Source organism: Schistocerca piceifrons, chromosome 1, assembly GCF_021461385.2.
Source record: "Schistocerca piceifrons isolate TAMUIC-IGC-003096 chromosome 1, iqSchPice1.1, whole genome shotgun sequence".
NCBI lineage: Eukaryota > Metazoa > Arthropoda > Insecta > Orthoptera > Acrididae > Schistocerca > Schistocerca piceifrons.
In genome coordinates, this window is record NC_060138.1 from 1,225,664,160 (window position 1) to 1,225,689,492 (window position 25,333).

Consider the following 25,333-nt stretch of genomic DNA (forward strand, 5'->3'; position numbering starts at 1 on the left):
CTAGGACATGACTACAGGAACCCACACCATGAACCACATATATATATATTAGGTAGCTTCACACTCGGTCTAATTAAATGATTTCAGAGATATATAAAAATAATTGATTTTTCCGAAGTAATTGTTGGTGGGCCAGTGTTCTTCTGGAAGTCATAGCATAAATTGTCATGAAACGCCTCTAAGGACGGTTCGAAATATTTAGTATTTGTCCCCACAGTTAGTTATGTCAGATTTCTTGTAGGTCGTACGTTAACCGTTGTAGCTTTGCAGTTTACAATTACTTCCGCGCATTGGATACGTTGCATCTCCAGAACGTAAGGGAAAATACTTTTATACACAGTATCGTGTCAAATTATATCCATCACAATGTTCCTGCTCAATAACTGGTTCAAATGGCTCTGAGCACTATGGGACTCAACTGCTGTGGTCATCAGTCCCCTAGAACTTAGAACTACTTAAACCTAACTAACCTAAGGACATCACACACATCCATGCCCGAGGCAGGATTCGAACCTGCGACCGTAGGAGTCGCACGGTTCCGGACTGCGCGCCTAAAACCGCGAGACCACCGCGGCCGGCTGCTCAATAAATACTTTTGAACAATAAGTGGTCTCATTTTATTCGCGATAAAAGAGAGGGCGTTACGGAGATACTAAACAAACGTTACAAGAGAGACGTTGTGCATCATGGAGGGATTTACTATTGAAATTTCGGCACAGCAATTTTCAGACATACTACTTCGCCCCCACACGCATCACGCGTATTGACCACGAGGAGAAAATTCGAGAAATTAGAGCCAATACAGAGGCTTACCGACAATCATTCTTCCCACGCGCTTTACACAGGTGGAACAAGGTTGGAGGGATCAGATTGTGGTACCGAAAGTACCCTCCGCCACACACCATTAGGTGCCTTGAGGTGTATGATGTAGATAAAGCATTGGTGGCAGGGACGGGAGTCAGCGTTCATTTAAGGGTCGCAAGACTCCTACACGAGCTTATAGGACAAACTATTTATGTCCACGTATCCATATATTTTTATAATCGTTGTCCCACAACAAAGCAAGGAGGAAAACAGTGAAGTGTTATTCAAAGAGAAAGCGTGCTACACTTCAAAACCAGTTCGGTTCCAAGAGAACTAACAAATGAACGCCTTAAGAAATTTCGCTTACAAACTTCTATAACTTCTACAGGGGACACGGTAGACAATTTTTGGAACCGGAACCCATTACTGTGGCCATACAGTTTTGTTCTACTGCCTTTCCAAATGAGGCGTTTGTCTCATCCGCTTCTGAGGAGTCTACTCTGAGTGACAAACGTCATGCGAAGCGATATGCACGTACAGAAGTGACGACCGTATCGTGGACACATTGTGTAAAAGTGGGTTGGCGGAGCTGTCATTTATACTCAGATGATTCATACGAAAAGGTTTCCGACGTGATCATAGCCGCACGACGGGAATGGTAGCTGAAAGTAGACGTATGGGACATTCCAATTCGTAATTCGTTGTAAAATTCAGTATTCCGCTGTCCACAGTGTCAAGAGAGTATCTAGATTACCGAATTTCATGCATTACCTGTCATTACAGACAACGCTTTGAGGAGAGTCTTCACTACTCCCGTTACACATTTTCTGCAGCTGTGATTTTATGTTGTAATCGTCTTACGATAAATCCTTGTCTTCTTCCCATTTCTCTTCACTGAGCTCGACTATATCTAGATCGAGCTTTTGCATTTCCCTTTTCTGATCTCCTAGCTTTCCTGTCATGTTCAAACGTCCGACTCGTAGAATACTACCACTTCGTTGGTTATTGCATCTATTTGTCATGCCTAAATTATGCCTTGGCAGGCCCCTCCCGGAGACCCGAACGGTGGACCATTTCAGAACCTTTTGCCAATGGAGAGATCGCCATTACACCTTTTCACTTAGGGCCTACACGCGACATGTCCTGGGGATACACATTCTGTGTATCTAATGCGGTGGTTTCCCTTTATTTGTGCGAAACACGACATGGAGGCAGACGGCGATTCTTGACGTGAACAAAAATCGAACGTAAAATACCGGTACGGTAGATAAAAATCGACGTCTTTTGTAAGAACCGTTTTTAGATCTGCAAAGCAAGGCAAATTTTAAATAAGTTGCGTTACAGACTACTGATGACATTTACTTCCTTAAAACGAAACACTTTCAGTGACAAAAATATGCATTATCTTGTAGTTGCAACGCTTGATTTAAAATACTTTCAATAATTATAAAGCAACAACGTGTAATAAGGCACACAAATGAAGATTTTAATTGTTTTTTCATACTACATTCCGAGTTTTGTATCTTAGATTCTATTGCACTTTGTTCCACAGTAGGAATACTGACTATAAACAGTTGAGCCATCTCTTTGTACGCCCTATTTCCCACATTCTTGTTTGTGTAATGTTAATACGTCAATTTCCAGAGATTTAACAGCACAATTATGTAAGTTTATCGATGTGGCCTTTGATATTCTCCTTCAACATAGTTCTAACAACTACACTACTGGCCATTAAAACTGCTACACCGCAAAGATGAAGTGCTACAGAAGCGAAATTTAACCGACAGGAAGAAGATGATGTGATATGCAAATGATTAGCTTTTCATAGCATTCACACAAGGTTGACGTCGGTGGCGACACCTAAACGTGCTGACATGAAGAAAGTTTCCAACCGATTTCCCATACACGAACAACAGTTGACCGGCGTTGCCTGATGAAACGTTGATGTGATGCCTTGTGTAAGGAGGAGAAATACGTACCATCACGTTTCCGACTTTGATAAAGGTCGGATTGTAGCCTATCGCGATTGCGGTTTATCGTATCTCGACATTGCTGCTCGCGTTGGTCGAGATCCAATGACTATTAGCAGAATATGGAATCGGTGGGTTCAGGAGGGTAATACGGAACGCCGTGCTGGATCCCAACGGCCTCGGATCACTAGCAATTGACATGACAGGCATCTTATCCGCATGGCTGTAACGGATCGTGCAGCCACGTCTCGACCCCTGAGTCAACAGATGGGGACGTTTGCAAGATAAGAACCATCTGCACGAACAGTTCGACGACGTTTGCAGCAGCAAGGACTATCAGCTCGCAGACCATGGCTGCGGTTACCCTTGACGCTGCATCACAGACAGGAGCGCCTGTGATGGTGTAGTCAACGACGAACCTGGGTGCACGAATGCAAAACGTCATTTTTTCTGATGAATCCAGGTTCTGTTTACAGCATCATGATGGTCGCATCCGTGTTTGGCGACATTGCTGTGAACGCACATTGGAAGCGTGTATTCGTCATCGCCATACTGACGTATCACCCGGCGTGATGGTATGGGGTGCCATTGGTTATACGTCTCGGTCATCTCTTGTTCGCATTGACGGCACTTTCAACAGTGGACGTTACATTTCAGATGTGTTACGACCGGTGGCTCTACCCTTCATTCGATCCCAGCGAAACCCTACATTTCAGTAGGATAATGCACGACCGCATGTTGCAGGTCCTGTACGGGCCTTTCTGGATACAGAAAATGTTCGACTGCCCTGGCCAGTACATTCTCCAGATCTCTCACCAATTGAAAACGTCTGATCAATAGTGGCCGAGCAACTGGCTCGTCACAATACGCCAGTCACTACTCTTGATGTACTGTGGTATCTTGTTGAAGCTGCATGGGGAGTTGTACCTGTACACGCCATCCAAGCTCTGTTTGACTCAATGCCCTGGCGTATTAAGGCCGTTATTACGGCCAGAGGTGGCAGTTCTGGGTACTGATTTCTCAGGATCTATGCACCCAAATTGCGTGAAAATGTAATTACATGTCAGTTCTAGTATAATATATTTGCCCAATGAATACGCGTTTATCATCTCCATTTCTTCTTGGTGTAGCAATTTTAATGGCCAGTAGTGTAAAAGTCGCTGCCACAACAGAAGAACTCACGCGCCACAACCCGTTACAGAAATCCGCACTTGTCTGTCCAGGGGAGGCACCGGGTTCCGAGATCTGGTCATGCCTACACAAGATCCTTCACAGCTGTGGGGATATTACGTCTGTTCTCTCGGGCTCTAATCTCGTGGAACCGCTGAATTTCTGTGTGGACGTAAGTATGGCCCTGCATAACCCATCGACTGCGTATTCGCATGACAGCTGTAGGAACTCAACCAAATCGAACAGCAATTTGGAGAACAATAAACTGCACTAACCTCATAACACGTTCCTACAGCTCTCGCATACTGACAGGTGCTGTCAAGTGTTTTCGCTTACTACACTATGATCTCACAATGAAATTTGGATGCTGTTATTCCTGTCTACTGTGTGCTGTTGCGTTAAAATACTGAATATTTGCATATTCAAGCTTGAAGCACACTTCATGCCGAGTGAATAATGTGTCGCATGTTGCCTCTGTCGCATTTAGCCAACAAAGCATAAGGAATGACAAGGGGGTGTCAAATTATATGAGGGAGTTACGTGTGTGGTGTGTCACTCGTGGAATGCGCTTTGTTCTGTCACCTCGTAGCAGCGACCTCTGCATATTCATCGCTGCTCCGAATGCGAGGCCCCGTGTGTAATGAAGAGCTATCCCATCCGCCAGAGGCATCGAGACGGGCCCCGCGCATGCTCCATGAATATGCACAACCGCTCGCAAAGCACACATCGACCACCGGAACAGTATCGCGGGAACTGTTTATGAACATGCAAATCGCTTTCAGATACGGTGCAAACCGTTCCAACGGCGCCCAGATTCGAACAGTAACCATTATCGGACTCCGTCTGCGTGACTACTGTGTCGTATCTTGTGTTTCTGCCGGAGCTGGTTAGCAGCAGTAGGGAACTGGTTCTAACAACAGCCACGCTTATTGCCACCAAATAAAGACCTGAGTTAAAACATGGTACCAGCTGCGAAAGGAGTCCATTGATTCAGTTTGTAGCCGGTAATGTTCTGTGGGGCCGCGACAGTGAATTCCTTCAGTTTCTAACATTTATGGTGGCCAAAATTAAATCAATACGACAAATGTTTTTAAATGTGACTAAATACGGTCAGTTAATGATCAGGAAAATACTTCTTACCAGAAGACGCCGGCAACGGCTACCGTCGGCTATTTCTACATAAATTTTTAACGATCATATAATTATTAGATTACATTGTCACGAAATTCAGCATACAATTTTCGGGACAGTTTTATCTTTCCCACCTTTTACTATTCCAAAATGGAAAAAGAAAATTACCATGGTTAAGACTGTTTTAAACGATGTGTTGTGAACTAGATCACGATTTAGGTACGTTTCATAAGTATGCTGCTATTATCTGCTTCCCTGCGTCGTTAACTGCAAGAGCTGACATTAACTGAGTTCTCCGTCGACGCTTGTTCTAAGAACAAAGCGAAAAACACACTTTCCTGGCTATATGCATTTCTTTTACTCACTAACGGTTAAATTCAGAGGAGAAAGCGGATAGGTGGAAACTATGGTATCAACGTTCGATACCACATTTGTTGGGGGTTGCAGATATCGACCGCTGTCCGTAATAGTTATCGCTGGTCCCGTGGCTTGTGACAAGTATCTAGCGAGCTCTCGTCCACTCTTGCTCGGGACGTCAACCAGGGACGTAGGATTGCCTTCAGCTGATAGGAAGCAAACTCTAACAAGACGCTTAGTCAATTATGACATAAGTAATGCCTCTCTGGATATGTTTATAATTATACATATGCAACATATGCCCGTAACACAAGAAGAATTAATTTTTTTTTTTTTTTTACCAGCGACTACAAATTATTTCAGTTGTTGCAGATACAGACTATGCAGCCTATGCTCCTTACTTACTTCACCGCCAAACCTGCAATATATGTTTCTATTTAGCATTGGCCACCTGTCATCATAACAACTGACGACGAGAATCGTAACAGAAACAGTAAACTGAAGGCCTCTATCAGGGGCAAGACTTGTCTGGTGAGCTTAGAGACTTAAGGTCGAATAAGGATAAACAAATTTCCATCAGAAATTCTAAAATTATTGGGGGAAGTGGCAACAAAACGACTATTCACGTTAGTGTGTAGAACGTATGAGTCTGGCGATATACAATCAGACTTTCGGAAAAACATCATCCACACAATTCTGAAGATCTGAAGAGCCGACAGTCAGCTTAACAGCTCACGCATCCAAGGTGCTGACAAGAATAATATACAGAAGAATCAGAATCTGTTAGACGACGATCATCTTGGCTTTAGGGAAGCTGTTAATGTAAAATGTCGTGTGACTAGGGCCTCCCGTCGGGTAGACCGTTTGCCGGATGCAAGTCTTCCGATTTGACGTCACTTCGGCGACTTGCGCTTCGATGGGGATGAAATGATGATGATTAGGACAACACATCAGTTGAAACCCGCCACTGTGTTTCTCGAAGCACTCCATCCCACTCCTGGCCTCGTGACATGGGGCATTATCATGTTGAAAAATGTCAGTGCTGTCCGGAAACGTGATCGTCAGTAAAGGGTATGTGTGGTATGGAACCAGTACACAATACTCCTTGGCCGTCATTGTGCCTTGCAAGAGCTCCACTGAACCCATGGATGCCCACGTGAATGTTCCCCGGAACTTAATGAAGCGCCGCCACCTTCTCTCCGTCACGCGTTACGTGCATCAAGGAGCTGTTCTCGTGGAAGAGGACAGATTCTCGGTCTCCCATCGGCATGACGAAGGAGGTATCAGGATTCATCAAAAATAAGGAAATGGCTACAGTTATTCAGATTAAAATGGTTCAAATGGCTCTAAGCAATATGGGACTTACAATCTAAGGTCATCAGTCCACTAGACTTAGAATAACTTAAACCTAACTAGCCTAAGGACATCACACACATCCATGCCTGAGACCGTAGCAGAAGCGCGGTTCCGGACTGAAGCGCCTAGAACCGCTGTATTCACATTATACGAGGGTTGTTCGGAAAGTAAGGAACTGTCGTTCGCGAAATGGAAACCACAGTGAAAATCCGATGAAGTTTTGCACAGCTGTGTTGGGCAGTGTCTCTAATATGCCTGTCAATCCCGTTACGTCGTTATTTTTAGTTTCGAGCACACAGGGAGCACATAAAGATACCTAGAACAATAGTCTCCCGCCAAGTACGAGGGCCTCGCGATAAATTTCGCCTGAAGCTATGCAGCCAACACTACACAACTGTCGTGCGGTTTGTTCTTCAAGACAATTCTCAGCCGCATTCTACACGGGCAATGAAGATGCTCCCGCATCGTTTTCCATTGGAAATGTTTGATTACCCACAATACAGCCCGCAATTGTCTCCCTCTGAGTTTCATCTCTGCTCACATGAACCGCTGGCTATGAAGACAACATTTTGGCACAGACAACGAGCTGTAGGCCAGCGTAGAGAATTGGCGGAAAGCACTGGCGGCTGTCTTCTATAACGAGGGTGTTGGAAAGTTCGTACAACGCCACGACAAACGTCTAAGTCGGACCTGCCACAATGGAGATAAGTATCTGGAAGTTGTAGCTAACTATTGCAAATAAAACGGTTTTGATTTTCACTGTGGTTTCCATTTCTCGACCTATCGTTCCTTACTTTCCGAATAGCCCTCGTACTAGAGCTGGGGTGCCACATATTCGATTTGAGCTAAATAAGGTAAGGTAGTGAATATACCTTAGGATGCGAATAATAATCAGTAAAAAAGGTACTGCTAATTCATATTATTTCAATAGTAGTAATTTCCTTCAGTTAAATTGTCAAACGAACTCTTTCTATGTCAATAGTGCTCCATCATTAGTAATCATTTATCTCTAATTATCGTCCGCCCCAGTAGCTGAGTGGTCAGCGTGACGGATTGCCGTCCTCTGGGCCCGGGTTCGATTCCCGGCTGGGTCGGAGATTTTCTCCGCTCAGGGACTGGGTGTTGTGTTGTGTTCATCATCATTTCATCCCCATCCGGCGTGCAGGTCGCCCAATGTGGCGCCGAATGTAATAAGACCTGCGATATGGCGGCCGGACCTGCCCCGCGAGGGGCCTCCTGGCCAATGACGCCAAACGCTCATTTCCATTTCCATCTCTAATTATCATAATTTTCCTACTGTAAAGTACAGATGATGTTACTGAGAACCAGTTGTTGCCTATACACACTAATACTTCTCCAGTGTAGTTCAAGTCGATTCACTGGAACACTACTTGATAAAATGTGCTACTGTCCCGTATCTTATCAGCAAAACAGAAGTTTAGTGCCAAATAAAGCCTACCCACATTGTATTGTGTGTTAACCTGGAGCCTAGAAACGACGGAGAGGCTCCGCCCCCGCCGCAGCCGCAGTGGTCCACAACCCCACGACGACTACCGCAGTCCACTTCACCCCTTCGCCGCCCTACACTGAACCACTCTTTCAGAGTTATTGTGCGGTTCGGCCCCCGGTGGACGCCCCCCCCTCCCCCCCAAGGGAACGTCTCACACCATACGAGTATAACCTCTATGTTTGTGTGAAAGAGTAATGGTGTGTTCGCGTATGTGTACAACTTGTTTGCGCAGCAACCGCCGACATAGTGTAGCTTGGGCGGAATAAGGGGAACCAGTCCGCACTCGCCGAGGCAGATGGAAAACCGCCTAAAAGTCATCCACAGACTGGCCGGCTCACCAGACCTCGATGCAAGTCCGCCGGGCGGATTCGTGCCAGGGACCACGCAAGGCGCTCCTTCCCAATCCGGAAAGCAGTGTGTTAGATCGCACGGCCAACCGGGCGGGCTAGCCTACCCACACAGTTAACTTTCTTTATGAATCATGCTAGTACCGAGTACAACTTTGTTTAATTAGTCTGACGACCGTTCTTGTGGCGTAATTAGACTTTTCTTGATTACTGATAGAACCTTCGTCCGATTCCCGTTTGTTTTTCTCTTGTTTCCTCTCAATAACAATCTTTCCGGAATCGAAAAATATTTTGATACGTTTCCATTACTCGCAGTCATAGTCACAAAAATCCTTTCACAGGTGTAACATTTTTGGCACAGTACTAATATAATAGCAGTCGGTAGCGCTATGGGGTGTCAGCCAGAGAGGTATGTTGGGGCAATTACTGTTCATGCCGTATATTAATGACCTTGTTGACAATATTAATTGTAACCTCAGACTTTTTGCAGATGATGCAGTTATCTATAACGAAATACTCTCTGAAACAAGCTGCATAAATATTGAGTCAGATCTTGATGTCAAATTCTGTTGCTTGAGGCTTTCGCGACGGACATGTTGTATACATGGTTCTCGGGCGAGACGTCGGATGTCATAGTGAAAACTCCACAATATTTCATCAGCGCAACTGGCCGACAACTTCACGTGCGACAAACATAATGCTAAGGCATGTTTTTTTTTCTTAATTGTTATTTCAACACCTTGCATTAGTAAGGTGGGCCGGCAGCGGCATTAGTACGCCGCTCTTCGGTCACAGACAGTACCAATAGAAACAAGGAAGATATAGAAACACAAAAACATAACGGTGGCCAAAAACGGTAGACACAAGAGCAAAAAACACGAAGCCGTTCACAGCCATAGAAAAATAAAAAACTGTAAGCACTTTACACGAACACTGAGATGATACACGTGAACGATGGAGAGTGGGAGGCGAAAACACTGAAGCACTAACACGAGGACACACACACAGAACCGATGGCGATGATCTCCGGCGCGCTAATGTTCACGTGATGTGTGCGAGACTGCGGACCTGCCAAAAGTGGAAAGGTGTGGGAGGAGGGAGAGGGAGGAGTGTAGATGCCAGTAGCAGAACAGATGGGAGAGGAAAGAAGGTATGGTGGTGTAGGGGAAGCCCGGCGGAGGAGGGGGGAGGAAGGGAGGAGTGAGAGAAAGGAGAGAGGGTGCCCTAAGGAAAAAACACAGGATGGGGAAGAGGAAGATCAAAGTTGATAGGAGGGGAAGATGGAGGGGATGAGGGCATCATCAGGGAGGGCAGCTGGTGGAAGCCACCTTGGTAGGGTGAGGAGAGATGGAGAGCAGGTGGGACGTGGGAATACAGGTGCGGCAGCGGATGGGAGTGGGAGAGGATGGGAGAGACAAGCCGATGAGGGGATCTAGTTTACAGGAGGTGTAGAGGATCTCTATCCGACGAGCAAAAGGTGGAGGTAGGGGAACGGAATAAGGTCATACAGGATCCCCATGAGGGTGGGGAGGCGGATGCGATAGGCGAGGCAGAAAGCATGTCGATCTAGGATCTGAAGGGATTTGTAAAAGGTAGGAGGGGCAGAGATCCAGGAAGGGTGGGCGTAGCAGAGGACAGGGCGGATGAGGGATTTATAGGTGTGGAGGATGGTGGAGGGGTCCAGACCCCATGTGCAGCCAGAAAGGAGCTTGAGAAGACGGAGTTGGGAGCATGCCTTGGCTTGGATTGTCTGAGGGGGTACAGGAATGGTGACGGTCAAGGGTGACGCCGAGGTACTTACGGGTGGGGTTAAGGGCGATAGGACGGCCATAAATGGTGACATAGAAATCGAGGAGACGGAAGGAAGGGGTGGTTTTGCCTACAATGATCGCCTGGGTCTTAGAAGGATTGGCCTTGAGCAACAACTGGTGGCACCAAGCGGTGAACGGGTCAAGATGGGATTGGAGAAGGTGTCGGGAGTCTTGAAGGGTTGGGGCGAGGGCAAGGAAGGCAGTGTCATCGGAGCACTGGAGAAAGTGGACAGCGGGTGAAGGCGGCGACATGTCCACCGTATATAGAAGGGGGAGAAGAGGGGAGAGGACAGAACCTTAGGGCACATCGGCAGAGGGGTAGAAGGTGTAGGAATCCATGCTATGGATGGTCACAGGTAGGACGTTGGGAAAAAAAGGACCCGATCAGATGGACATAGTTAATAGGAAGGGCGAAAGTTTGGAGCTCGAAGAGGAGACTGGAATGCCATAGTCGTAAGCACGCTCAAGGTCGAGGGAGAGGAAGATGGTGCATCGACAGGAGTTGAGCTGTTCAGAGAGGAGATGAGTGAGGTGAAGGAGAAGATCATCGACAGAGATATCCACAGAAAGCCACAGTGGGTAGTGGGAAGGAGGCGGTGCTGGTGGAGATGCAGGTGGATGCGTCGGGTGAGGATGGATTCCAGGACCTTGCTGAAGACTGAGGTAAGGCTCATGGAATGGTAGGAGGAGACTTCTGAAGGCAGTTTGTCGGGCTTAAGGAACATCAGGATATGGGAGGTTTTCCACAGGTCGGGGTAGTAGTCGGTGGACAGGACCACATTATATAGCTTGGCCAGGGTGGAGAGGAAGGAGACAGGAGCTTCAAGATGCGATATGTGACACGATTGTGACTGGGAGTGGTGTTGCGTTTCGTGCAGGGTGTAGTGATGATATCCTGAGTAGTGATGGGGGCATTGAGGTCATTGGGTGCAATGTTGTCCAAGTACTGGAAGCCAGGGTTCAAAAATGGTTCAAATGGCTCTGATCACTATGGGACTTAACTTCTAAGGTCATCAGTCCCATAGAACTTAGAACTACTTAAACCTAACTAACCTAAGGACATCACACACATCCAAGCCCGAGGCAGGATTCGAACCTGCGAATATAGCGGTCGCACAGTTCCAGACTGTGGTGCCTAGAACCGCTCAGCCATCCCGGCCGACGCTAGGGGCGAGGGGAGGGACAGAGGTGTCAGTTCGATCACAGACATGCGGGAAGAGGGAGTAATCGAACTGGGGATCGTCAGGGAGGGTAAAGGTATCGGAGAGGTAGGAGACAAAGTGATTGGCCTTACTAAGGTTGTCAGGGAAGGGTTGGTTATCGTGAAGGAGAGGGTAGTAGGGGGGGGGGGGCTTAGATCCAGTAAGGCGGCGGAAGGCTGACCAGTACTTGGTCGTGTTGATAGGAAGTGTAGCATTAAGACAGGTACATGTCTGTCGTCAGTCCCAGCGTGGGTTGTGAGGGTGTGCAGCAGGAGGTTCTTATTGGCGGGAAGGGAACGGATGTTATGAAACAAGATACAGTGATGTCGTGCCATGACAGGGGTTTAGACAAAGGTGTTAAGACGGGAGAAGGTGAAGTGGGCTTGATAATGGGAGTAGGTGGCACAGGTGTTGATGCTGAGGCATGACCAGAGCCCCCTATGTATGCCAGTCTTAGGCAGAAAATGCGCATGCGTGAAGGCGCCAATATTTGATGGCCAATAGCGACGATATCAACCGATAGCTGGAAGGACAGCAACGCCACCTACAGGATGAAGAACCAAAGACTTCGGTGTACACGCGGATTCTGCTGCTGCTGCTCAGCGCTCCATCGGCCACCCCAGCGGACGTGTGTCACAGAGTACAAGCCATATCAGACTCAGCTTATCCAATGAGCTACTCCATCTGCATACCACTTTCCAACAAAATGGACACTCCGAACGGGAGATTCGCCGTGCCTTACACCTGAAGCGGGTTACCCAACCTGGAAGTAGGCGAGGAACAAAGGGGAATGGTCATCTTGCCATACACCGGCGGTCTCTCTTCAAAAATAGGAAGGTTATTGAAGAGGCATAAAGTTAAATCTGTCTTTCATCCACCGGCAAAACTCAGAGCTCTGTTGGGCTTATCTAAGGACAGCCTTGGCCTAAGAAGACCCATTGTTTACGAGATTCCTTGTAGCTGCGGCATGTCGTACATAGGACAAACTTGTTGCACTGTAGAAGAGAGTTGTACTGAACACCGATGCTACACTCGTCTGGAGCAACCAGAGAAGTCTGCAGTGGCCGAGCATTGTCTCAGTACAGTCCATTCTATGATTTATCAACACACCAAAATTCTCGCATCGACGAGTTCGTTCTGGGACAGTGTTATTAATGTAGCAGTGGAAATACGTAGCTCGACGAACCTTGTAAACAGAGACACGGGCTTACAGCTCAATACAGCTTGGGATCCAGCAGTGGCCATATTGAAGTCTCATCGAGCAGCGAGAGTAGTATTAGTCACACGACGGATGACGATTTGCCAGCAACATAAATATTCTGTTGACAACGGGAGGATAGTCACTGGCCCTCAGACGATTAATTTTACTTGGGGCTTCCCACAGAGGTCGCCGATGGAGCGCTGAGCAGCAGCAGCAGAATCCGCGCATGCGCTGAAGTCTTTGGTTCTTCATCCTGTAGGTGGTGTTGCTGTCCTTCCAGCTATCAGTTGATATCGTCGCTATTGGCCTTCGAATATTGGCGCCTCCATGTATGCGCACTTCCTGCCTAAGGCTGGCATAAATAGGGGGCTCTGGTCCTGCCCTAGCAGCATCTCCAGCGGTGCCTCGCAATGAGTACCACCCTTCGATAGTGGCATTGCCTCTGATCGAAGTGTTAGGGTTTTGCAGGGCCAGCCAGCCAGCCAGCCAGCAGCAGCGGTCCAGCCAGCACCAGTGGTCCAGCCAGCAGCAGCAGCAACAGCAGCATTCCTGCCAGCCAGCCAGCGTTCCTACCAGCCAGCGATCCAGCTTCTGCAGTCGCCTCCCGCCAGCAGCAGCGGAGTGGGGCTTTGGCCCCAGTCGGCATTCCATTGGTCTTCATCTGTCTTCGTGAGTCCCTTGTTTTCTTCTGTAGTTTCTGTCCTGTCCTGTTCCTTTTCTCCTTGTAATCATGTCAACCCCCACAACCACTACCACTGGCACCACTACCGCCATGATATACACCTTTCCCTCCACCACCACCACCACAATTATGTGGTGTGCCCAATCGGCCGCCCCTTATTCCATCCCCCCACTTCTCACCCTCCCTTCTCCTTCACTCTTTGTCGCCCCATCCCTGGCCCCTTCCTCCCCTGCCTCCTCCTCTGATCCCTTCTCTCCACTTTGTTCCCTCCGTCTCTGCAGCCCCCGCAAAGATGGTGGCCACGGCCACGGCCCACGCCCCGCTTTCGCCCTCGCCTTCAACATCATCATTGTCTTCAGCATCGCCATCGCCTTCACCTTCACTGTTACCATCCCTGTCTCCGGCGCCAGCTCCAGCATCCACGCCGGGACCTGCCACTTCCCGCCATCTCCCAGTTGCTCCTGTCCCACATGCCTCCTCTCACCCTTCAGTCGCTGTAAAGTGCCCCAGTGGCACCCCTGCCTCCTCTGCTCCCAGAAAGGCCCAGCCCCACCCTCCTACCCCACCCCCAGGATGCCATGGATTTCTCCCCACCTGTCCCTGCTACCTCCTCCTCCTCCTCCTCCTCCTCCTCCTCCCACTCCTCATACAAATACCTCTTCTCCCATCCTGATCCCTCCCTCCTCAAGGCCCAGAACCTCACACTCCCCCTCTTCCAACACTTTCCCAGAGTCCCCATCTCCCTCCTCACTCGCCACAGAGACTCCGTTCTCATCTCCTCCCCCAGCCCCACCCTTCACACAGACATCCTCTCCCAAATCCCCGATACCCGATTTGGCCCAAATGCTTCCCTCACCCCTGCCCCATCCCCGTCCCCCTCCCGCTGACCCCAACTGCCGCGTTGCCCACCGACTGTCACCGCTGTGATCACTGGGCTTAGCCCGACAATCATGGGGGAGGAGGTGCTTTTGGAGCTGAAGACACACCCCTCCTTAGAAATACGGTCAGTCCGTCTCATCTTCAACCCCACTGGCCCCACCCGCCATATGCAGGTGTTCTCAGAACATGCCCCATCCATCGACTGTCTCCTGAAGGAGGGTGCCCTCCCCTTCCACCAACGGTACAAGGTCGACCCCACCCACTATCCTCCTCAATCCCTCCGCTGCCAGAGGTGTCTGCGCTATACTGCACATCCTACATCTGTGTGCCACGAGGCCCCTGTCTGGCCGCACTGTAAGGAGGTGTACTTCCTCCGGCAGTGCCGCAACCTACAGTCCCCTCCCTCCTGCAACACCTGTAACCTCCCACATCCCACTAACTCCCAGAAATGCAAGGCCCGACCCCCCTACCACTCCTGAACTTACTGTCCCCGTCCACCCTCTGGACGCCCCCACACCTCCTGGCAAATCCCTTCATCCCCCCTCCCTACTGAGGACATCATCAGGCTCCTAACAAATGTCCTCCAAAATGTCCACCCATTCCAGCGCCCCGACACCCTCCAGCAGATATCCCTCGCCGCCCTTCCACCTCAACATGTATGCCACCTACTCCCATCATCAGACCCATTTCTCCTTCTTCCGTCTCGACACCCTCGTCTAAACCCCTGTCCTGGTGTGTCAGCACTGTATCTTGATCAATTACACCCGTTCCCTTCCCGCCAACAAGAACCTCTTCCTGTACGCCCTCGCAAGCCACCATGTGGATGCCTTCCTCCTCAATGAAACTTTTCATCAGCCCCAAAACACCATACACACCTCGCCCTACCTCCTTCACTGCTGCAATAATCCTCTCCCGATAGCACGTGGCAGAGTAGCCATTGGTCACCAATTCCCTGTTCGGCTCCAACTTCCCGACCCCACAGAACACCTGATCCTTAGTCTCTTCTTCCCTGGCCTTACCATCACCTGCACCACCATCTATGTCCGCCCTAACGCCCCTATTCCTTTTGACTCCCTCTCCCACACTGACAGTACCTTCTCTTCCCACGTGATCGTCGCCGACCTCAACATCCATAGTCGTTCCGCCGCCCAGTTATGACGGTGGCATCGGTTCCTCTCCTCCCTCCAAGGTGACCTTGTCCCTATTCCCCAGCACATCGCCCTGAATCCAACTCCACTCCCGATGTCATCCTCTCCTCCCCTAACCTCCTTGGCTGCATAGTGGTGGATGTCCTGGATACCATTGGTAGTGACCATCTCCCTGTCCTCCTAACCATTTCAGACGGTCGTCGCCCCTGTCCTGATCCTCGTAATAACCCTCCTTCCAAATATGTCCATGGGAATCCATGACGACTGGAATGCCAACCGTAATACCCTCTCTACCCAGGTCGATAGCCACCCCTTCACCTACCACCACACTGATGATGTTACCAATGCTGCCTCCTTTCTCCAGCAAACAATGTCTGAGGCTGTGGAGGCCCACGTCCCTTCTGTCGCCATCCACCCCCACCATCCTACTTTACCCCTACAGGCCGTCCTCCATCTCTGTGAATCCCGCCATCTCTACCGTGCCTTCCTTCACACGCGTGACCCAGACACACTACGACGCCACCGGCAACTACAACGACACATCAGAAACTTGCTCTCAGCTAAGATACGCTGGGCTGGCGACAGACATGCACCCGTCTTAATGCTACACTTCCTATCAACTCGTCCAAGTACTGGTCACCCTTCCGCCACCTTACCGGATCTAACCCCCCCCCCCCTACTACCCACTCCTTCATGATAATCAACCCTTCCCTGACAACCTTAGTAATGCCAATCACTTTGCTTCCTCTTTACCATCCCAGACGATCCCCAGTTCGATTACTCCCTCTTCCCGGATGTCCGCGATCGAACTGACACCCCTGTCCCTCCCCTCACTCCTGGTTTCCAGTACTTGGACAACATCGCACACACAGAACTCAATGCCTCCATCACTACTCAGGATATCATCGCTACACCGGTCCCAGTCACGATCGTGACACCTATCGCCACCTTCGTGAAGCTCCTGCCTCCCTCCTTCCTTCTCCACCCTGGCCAAGGTCTGTAATGTAGTCCTGTCCACCGGCTACCACCCCGACCTGGGGAAAACCTCCGACATCTTGATGTTCCTTAAACCTGACAAACCGCCGTCCGCTGCCTCCTCCTACCATCCCATCAGCTTTACCCTCGGTCTTCAGCAAGGTCCTGGAATGTATCCTCATCCGCCGCATCCACCAGCATCTCCGCCAGCACTGCCTCGTTCCCATTACCCAGTGTGTCTTTCGGCCGTCCTTCTCTATCGATGACCTTCTCCTTCACCTCACTCATCCCCTCTCCGAACAGCTCAATTCCCATCGCTCTGCTATCTGCCTCTCCCCCGACCTCGAACGCGCCTATGACCATGTGTGGCATTCCGGTCTCCTCTTCAAGCTCCAATACTACATTTATTTAATAGTATGAGAATGTAGAAAAAAATTCTCTTCATGTGTCGACTATAGGTGCTCTTACCTTATTATCATCTCACTTGTATATACACTCCTGGAAATTGAAATAAGAACACCGTGAATTCGTTGTCCCAGGAAGGGGAAACTTTATTGACACATTCCTGGGGTCAGATACATCACATGACCACACTGACAGAACCACAGGCACATAGACACAGGCAACAGAGCATGCACAATGTCGGCACTAGTACAGTGTATATCCACCTTTCGCAGCAATGCAGGCTGCTATTCTCCCATGGAGACGATCGTAGAGATGCTGGATGTAGTCCTGTGGAACGGCTTGCCATGCCATTTCCACCGGGCGCCTCAGTTGGACCAGCGTTCGTGCTGGACGTGCAGACCGCGTGAGACGACGCTTCATCCAGTCCCAAACATGCTCAATGGGGGACAGATCCGGAGATCTTGCTGGCCAGGGTAGTTGACTTACACCTTCTAGAGCATGTTGGGTGGCACGGGATACATGCAGACGTGCATTGTCCTGTTGGAACAGCAAGTTCCCTTGCCGGTCTAGGAATGGTAGAACGATGGGTTCGATGACGGTTTGGATGTACCGTGCACTATTCAGTGTCCCCTCGACGATCACCAGTGGTGTACGGCCAGTGTAGGAGATCGCTCCCCACACCATGATGCCGGGTGTTGGCCCTGTGTGCCTCGGTCGTATGCAGTCCTGATTGTGGCGCTCACCTGCATGGCGCCAAACACGCATACGACCATCATTGGCACCAAGGCAGAAGCGACTCTCATCGCTGAAGACGACACGTCTCCATTCGTCCCTCCATTCACGCCTGTCGCGACACCACTGGAGGCGGGCTGCACGATGTTGGGGCGTGAGCGGAAGACGGCCTAACGGTGTGCGGGACCGTAGCCCAGCTTCATGGAGACGGTTGCGAATGGTCCTCGCCGATACCCCAGGAGCAACAGTGTCCCTAATTTGTTGGGAAGTGGCGGTGCGGTCCCCTACGGCACTGCGTAGGATCCTACGGTCTTGGCGTGCATCCGTGCGTCGCTGCGGTCCGGTCCCAGGTCGACGGGCACGTGCACCTTCCGCCGACCACTGGCGACAACATCGATGTACTGTGGAGACCTCACGCCCCACGTGTTGAGCGATTCGGCGGTACGTCCACCCGGTCTCCCGCATGCCCACTATACGCCCTCGCTCAAAGTCCGTCAACTGCACATACGGTTCACGTCCACGCTGTCGCGGTATGCTACCAGTGTTAAAGACTGCGATGGAGCTCTGTATGCCACGGCAAACTGGCTGACACTGACGGCGGCGGTGCACAAATGCTGCGCAGCTAGCGCCATTCGACGGCCAACACCGCGGTTCCTGGTGTGTCAGCTGTGCCGTGCGTGTGATCATTGCTTGTACAGCCCTCTCGCAGTGTCCGGAGCAAGTATGGTGGGTCTGACACACCGGTGTCAATGTGTTCTTTTTTCCATTTCCAGGAGTGTACAAAAAGGCGCGCATGTGGAGATGGCTTAGTTTTTCCGTTTCAGGGCCTGTATCCAAAGCTGCCTTTGGTTTTCATTCCTAGGGAACCTATGAGTAGGAACGAGAAACAGTTATACTTACTTCTGTAAACGAATTATCACAGATAGTTTCCAAAATGAAATATGAGTCTGACTTTACAGGCATCACTTTCAACACTTTAATGTACGTGATATTCTATTTCAAGTGTAAAAAACATACAAAAGCCACTTCAGCAGATTTCAATAAACGCATCTGCACTATCATAGAAACACACGTGAAATGTAATGCCATTTCCCCCGACAAAACGCTGAGTACAGCCATTAGCGCAACACGCAACAACCATGTTTTGCTGACATTCATGTGACTTTAGCCCAGAGATGTTGGAGCCACGAAAATGACGTCAGGGCCAGTCTATTATATTTATGGTCGAAGGTCTAGTCTTGTATCTCTGACCGTTTCGCCTTTGGTTTTCCGGCTTGGCCTGTGGCTGGGGGGCGTTCAACGAGGCAACATGCTTTGAAGGCAGGCCCTCGTCTCTATCCGCTGTCTGGGCCTCGCCGTTTTGTCGCCCGCCGGGTGTACGGTGCTGATTAATCTACGCGTTTGCTTGCGTGGCGTGGTCCTTCATCTCAGGCTGGACCTCTCATCGCGTAACTGGAAGCATTAAGTCACGTATGATTCATATGCTGCGGTTAACCTGTGAAGATTTGTCATGGTGGCATGTTGTATCTGCCGAAGTTCAGTTAAGGATGATTCTGAATAAGAGAGTGTTATACTGAAATTTCGAAGTCTAAGGTTTCAAGGGTTGTTTCCGCGAATCGGAGTTTAATTATTTCGGGAAATGCAAAAGGGAGTAGAGTTTTACTACTTATTTTCAAGGTTCCTTGCGGTGTTAATTTGATATAGTACGTAAATCAGTGTGCTCTTCTCTCAGTTTTGGTTTTAGACTTTCTTTTAATCTGAAGGGCAGAGCTTTGTTAAGTCAGTGTAACTTTAACTGCCCTTTTATTCGGTAAATGTCTGTTTGGTTTTCATTTATGTTGCAGATAGTCACGTACTTATTAAGCCTTGCTTGGTTTTGAAAAGGTGAATCACGAGTTGAATTTGTCCGCCACGTAATTTATTTGCTGTTGCAGAAATGGTCTGCTATGTGGGGTAGATGGGGTTTGTCATCTTGGCGGGCAAGCTGAGATCGTGTGTGTGTTCGGCGTGTTTTCTGCCCTGGCTTGCAGCCTGATCATAGTCGAAATTGTTTGGCGGTTGCTTTCTACTCGTTTGTTCCTAGTACCACTGTGTATAATCGTGCTCCCATCTTTTAGTTAAATACCCGGGCTGTCCACCGGGACGGACGAGATCTTTTCATAAGTAACTCAAGGCGAATCAGTAGTGTTTTGTTAATTTTGGTTACGTAAACAAAGAACATAGGTGTGGTTATGGTGGTGACTGACTGTGATCCTTTTGCAATCAGATATAATTATTGTCTTTGAAATACCGTTTGTTATATTAGTACGAAATTTAGACTTGATCTTTGGTAATTCCATTCGTATTTTTTTTAAAGGGGGGTGGGGGAGACATACGGTTAAGGTCAGTTTTCCTAAGAGGACAAAGGTCCGAATTAAATTTTTATATTATTACTCTGCTTCCTGTAATATGAAATTTGGTCTTTAGCTCAAATTAAAATTCTGTACCAACCACAAGTTTGTCCATCAGCAAAGATCCTTAGCTTCTATCTCCTTTGAGTAGCTGTGGTTAAATTGCAGTTTTGGTTTCTCTAGTACGTAACTTGAGGAGTCATACAGCTTATTAACAATTCATTATTCATTTACAGTAAAAATAAAAAGTAACTGACCTGCTGCTTCCCTCTACAGAGGGAGCCGTTGAAGACGGACTAATTAACACGAAAAATACAATTCTTCAACCTCACTTTTCACCGTTTAACACTAACTACTCGTACTGCGCAATTAGCGACGTAGTAACCGATTACAATATGATTCTTGAGCAGAGTTTCCAAACAATATGAATCAATAGGAGAATACTGGTGATTTTTTTTTAGTATTTAATTACTTCCCAGTTTTCGAGAAGAGCAGCACACACTGGATGGATTAAGTTTTCTTTTATTTGCTTATTTAATTAAATATTTTGATTCTATGTAGCCGCACGGGATTAGCCGCGCGGTCTTAGGCGCTGCAGTCATGGACTGTGCAGCTGATCCCGGCGGAGGTTCGAGTCCCCCCTCGGGCATGAGTGTGTTTTTCCTTAGGATAATTTAGGTTAAGTAGTGTGTAAGCTTAGGGACTGATGACCTTAGTAGTTAAGTCCCGTAAGATTTCACACACATTTGAACATTTGATTCTATGTAAATCGAAACCGAGGGACTTAAAATTATTCGATCTTTATTCGATTCCTATCTTTATTACAGGAAACAATGGGAATAACATATCGAAAACCAGTTATCTGAGAAACCGATAACACTGAGGTTAAAATAGCGTGAAAAAACATTACCGACAAACGGTTGTTTTAGCCGAAGTTGCCATCCTTAATATGAAGTGTATTGATCACAGTCTCATTTGTGAATAAAGCTAGTGGTAGCCTTCGGTTTATTGGTAGAATACTGGGGACGAGCAGTCAGTCTGTGGTGGTACGCCACATAACGTGATAAAAATGATATTGTATAACTTCGCAAATATAATAAAACTGAAGTGGTAACGAAATAAATATTATCGGAGAAAAATAACAGACTGTAGTCAATTAATCTGATCTGCGAACGTAATTGCAAAAGGATCGCTCTCTTTCCCTTCTGTTTCTGCGTAGTGTAAGAAGCCATTTTGTGACGAGGCATGAAAATGTGTAAGTTACATGTAATATTTGGCCTGTATATAATCAAATATTACTTAAGTGTAGTGTTGTAAAATTTGATATATACCAACTCCTACATTCATGAAGCGGCAATAACAATCGTTTATGCAAGTTTTATAGGGGAACATTTTTGACATAAACAATTTTCCAGTTGTGAAGCAGCCAGAACAACACTAACTTTCCATAATACCGGGTGATCAAAAAGTCAGTATAAATTTGAAAACTTAATAAACCATGGAATAATGTAGATAGAGGTAAAATGTACACACATGCTTAGAATGACATGGGGTTTTATTAGAACCAAAAAAAAAGTATTGCTAGACGCGTGAAAGATCTCTTGCGCGCGTCGTTTGGTGATGCTCGTGTTCTGAGCCGCCTCTTTCGTCATGTTTGGCCTCCCAGGTCCCAGGTCCCCAGACGATTATTGGTTTTGGGGTTACTTGAACTCGCAAGTGTATCGTGATCGACCGACATGTCTAGGGATGCTGAAAGACAACATCCGACGCCAATGCCCTACCATAACTCCGGACATGCTTTACAGTGCTGTTCACAACATTATTCCTCGACTACAGCTATTGTTGACGAATGATGGTGGACATATTGAGCATTTCCTGTGAAGAACATCGTCTTTGCTTTGTCTTAAAGATGAAGCGCCATCTGTCGGACATTTTTTGAACGTTTGTATTTTTTTGGATCTAATAAAACCCTATGTCATTCCAAGCATGTGTCAATTTGTACATCTCTATCTCCATTATTCCGTGATTTATTGAGTTTTCAAATTTATACTGACTTTTTGATCACCCGGTATATAAAAAGCCAAACATAAAAGAACCATCACAAGTTAACAAACAATTCATGCGCCATTCTGGAATATTGCTGAAGTGTGTGTGACTCATACTAAACAGGTATAACAGGAGATAGCGAACGTACACTGAAATGGAAGGCTTTTGAAAATAGACGTAAACTATCACGCGAAAGTCTATTAACAAAGTTTGAAGAAACGGCTTTATATTATGACTCTACCCCTACGTATTGTTCTCACAGTGATCGTGATAAAAAGATTAGAATAATTACAGCAAGGGCAGAGGCATTCAGATAATCATTTTCCTACCCTTATACGTTAGTGGAACGGGAAGAAACCATAACAAAGTTTCAACCATAATAGCTGTTGCAACCCCCCCACGAACCATGGACCTTGCCGTTGGTGGGGAGGCTTGCGTGCCTCAGCGATACAGATGGCCGTACCGTAGGTGCAACCACAACGGAGGGGTATCTGTTGAGAGGCCAGACGAACGTGTGGTTCCTGAAGAAGGGCAGCAGCCTTTTCAGTAGCTGCAGGGGCAACAGTCTGGATGATTGACTGATCTGGCCCTGTAGGAATAACCAAAACGGCCTTGCTGTGCTGGTACTGCGAACGGCTGAAAGCAAGGGGAAACTGTAGCCGTAATTTTTCCCGAGGGCATGCAGCTTTACTGTATGGTTAAATGATGATGGCGTCCTCTTGGGTAAAATATTCCGGAGGTAAAATAGTCCCCCATTCGGATCTCCGGGCGGGGACTACTCAAGAGGACGTCGTGGAGAAAGAAAACTGGTGTTATACGGATCGGAGCGTGGAATGTCAGATCCCTTAATCGAGCAGGTAGGTTAGAAAATTTAAAATGGAAATGAATAGGTGAAAGTTAGATGTAGTGGGAATTAGTGAAGTTCGGTGGCAGGAGGAAAAAGACTTTGGGCAGGTGAATACAGGGTTATAAATACAAAATCAAATAGGGATAATGCAGGAGTAGGTTTAATAATGAATAAAAAAATAGAAGTGCGGGTAAGCTACTACAAACAGAATAGTGGACGCATTATTGTGGCCAAGATAGACACGAAGCCCACGCCTACTACAGTAGCACATGTTTAAATGCCAACTAGCTCTGCAGATGATGAAGAAATTGATTAAATGAATGATGAGATAAAAGAAATTATTCAGGTAGTGAAGGGGGACGAAAATTTAATAGTTATGGGTGACTGGAATTCGAGAGTAGGAACAGGGAGAGAAGGAAACATAGTAGGTGAATATGGATTGGGGCTAAGAAACGAAAGAGGAAGCCGCCTGGTAGAATTTTGCACAGAGCATAACTTAATGATGGCTAACACTTGCTTCAAGAATCATAAAAGAAGGTTGTATACATGGAAGAATCCCGGAGATACTAAAAGGTATCAGATAGATTATATAATGGTAAGACAGAGATTTAGGAACCAGGTTTTAAATTGTAAGACATTTCCAGGGGCAGATGTGGACTCTGATCACAATCTATTGGTTATGAACTGTAGATTAAAACTGAAGAAACTGCAAAAAGGTGGGAATTTAAGGAGATGGGACCTGGATAGACTGACTAAACCAGAGGTTGTACAGAGTTTCAGGGAGAGCATAAGGAAATAATTGACAGGAAAGTGGGGAAAGAAATACAGTAGAAGAAGAATGGGTAGCTCTGAGGGATGAAGTAGTGAAGGCAGCAGAGGAGCAAGTAGGTAAGAAGACGAGCGCTAGTAGAAAACCTTGATAACAGAAGAAATATTGAATTTAATTGATGAAAGGAGAAAATATAAAAATGCAGTAAATGAAGCCGGTAAAAAGGAATACAAACGTCTCAAAAATGAGATCGACAGGAAGTGCAAAATGGCTAAGCAGGGATAGCTAGGGGACAAATGTAAAGATGTGGAGGCTTATCTCACTAGGGGTAAGATAGATACTGCCTACAGGAAAACTAAAGAGACCTTTAGAGAAAGGAGAACCACTTGTATGAATATCAAGAGCTCAGATGGAAACCCAGTTCTAAGCAAAGAAGGGAAAGCAGAAAGGTGGAAGGAGTATATAGAGGGTCTATACAAGGGCGATGTACTTGAGGACAATATTATGGAAATGGAAGAGAATGTAGATGAAGATGAAATGGGAGGTACGATACTGCGTGAAGAGTTTGACAGAGCACTGAAAGTGTGAAGTGTGACGTCATAATGTCTTATTCTGAAACTATGAAAATAAAATTGTATGAAAATGTTTTTCGTTAAAACATCAAAAGTATATTACCTGAGCAGTGTAAGGCGCTGCAGTCATGGACTGTGCGGCTGGTCCCGGCGGAGGTTCGAATCCTCCCTAGGGCATGGGTGTGTGTGTTTGTCCTTAGGATAATTTAGTTTAAGTACTGTGTAAGCTTAGGGACTGATGACCTTAGCAGTTAAGTCCCATAACATTCCACATACAATTGAACAATTGAACATTAGGGGTATAGGCCTAGATCAATGGATCTGTAAATAGTGTAAGACATAAATATCGTAAAATTAAGCGAGTGGAACTATGCAGAGGACATCGAGCTGCATGAGATGTCATTAAATATTATGAATTTTAAAAAAGATTCAAAGTAAAAAACTACAAAACAATAAAGTATGAAAGTGAAACTGTGTGTAGCAACTGAAGTTACAGGGAGCACGTGCAGCGATTATGATGAACTGCATATGGTTCTGCTTGTTGGCGTTATACGGCGCGCACTTTTACAATGCGTACGGAAGCCAGTCTGCACGCCGGCCTGCTGCAAGGACGGTGTGTGAACCGTTGTCTCTGCTCGGTGAGTGCGACTGTTGGCCATACGTGCACTGCGGAGAGGCGGATGGTGGGAAGAGGTTTTCGAAGTCGCTAAAAGGGCACTACTAACAAAATCGCTCTGAGGATATAATGATACAGCGACATACACACCGTCATAGCAGCGGGCCGGCATGCACTTTGGCTTCTGTACATACTACAACACTGCGCGCAGTACAGCACCACAACGCAGAAGTAAGTGCTGTTAACCACAAGTGTCACACCCTGTTCCTAATAACTCTAGTTGCTGCACATAGTTTCACTTTTAAAATTTATTGTTCTTTTTCTTTTTACCGCTTTACACTTCCAGTGACTTAAAACCTGTAATATATAATGCAACTTCGTGAGTTCTATGTCCTCTACATAATTCCACTTCT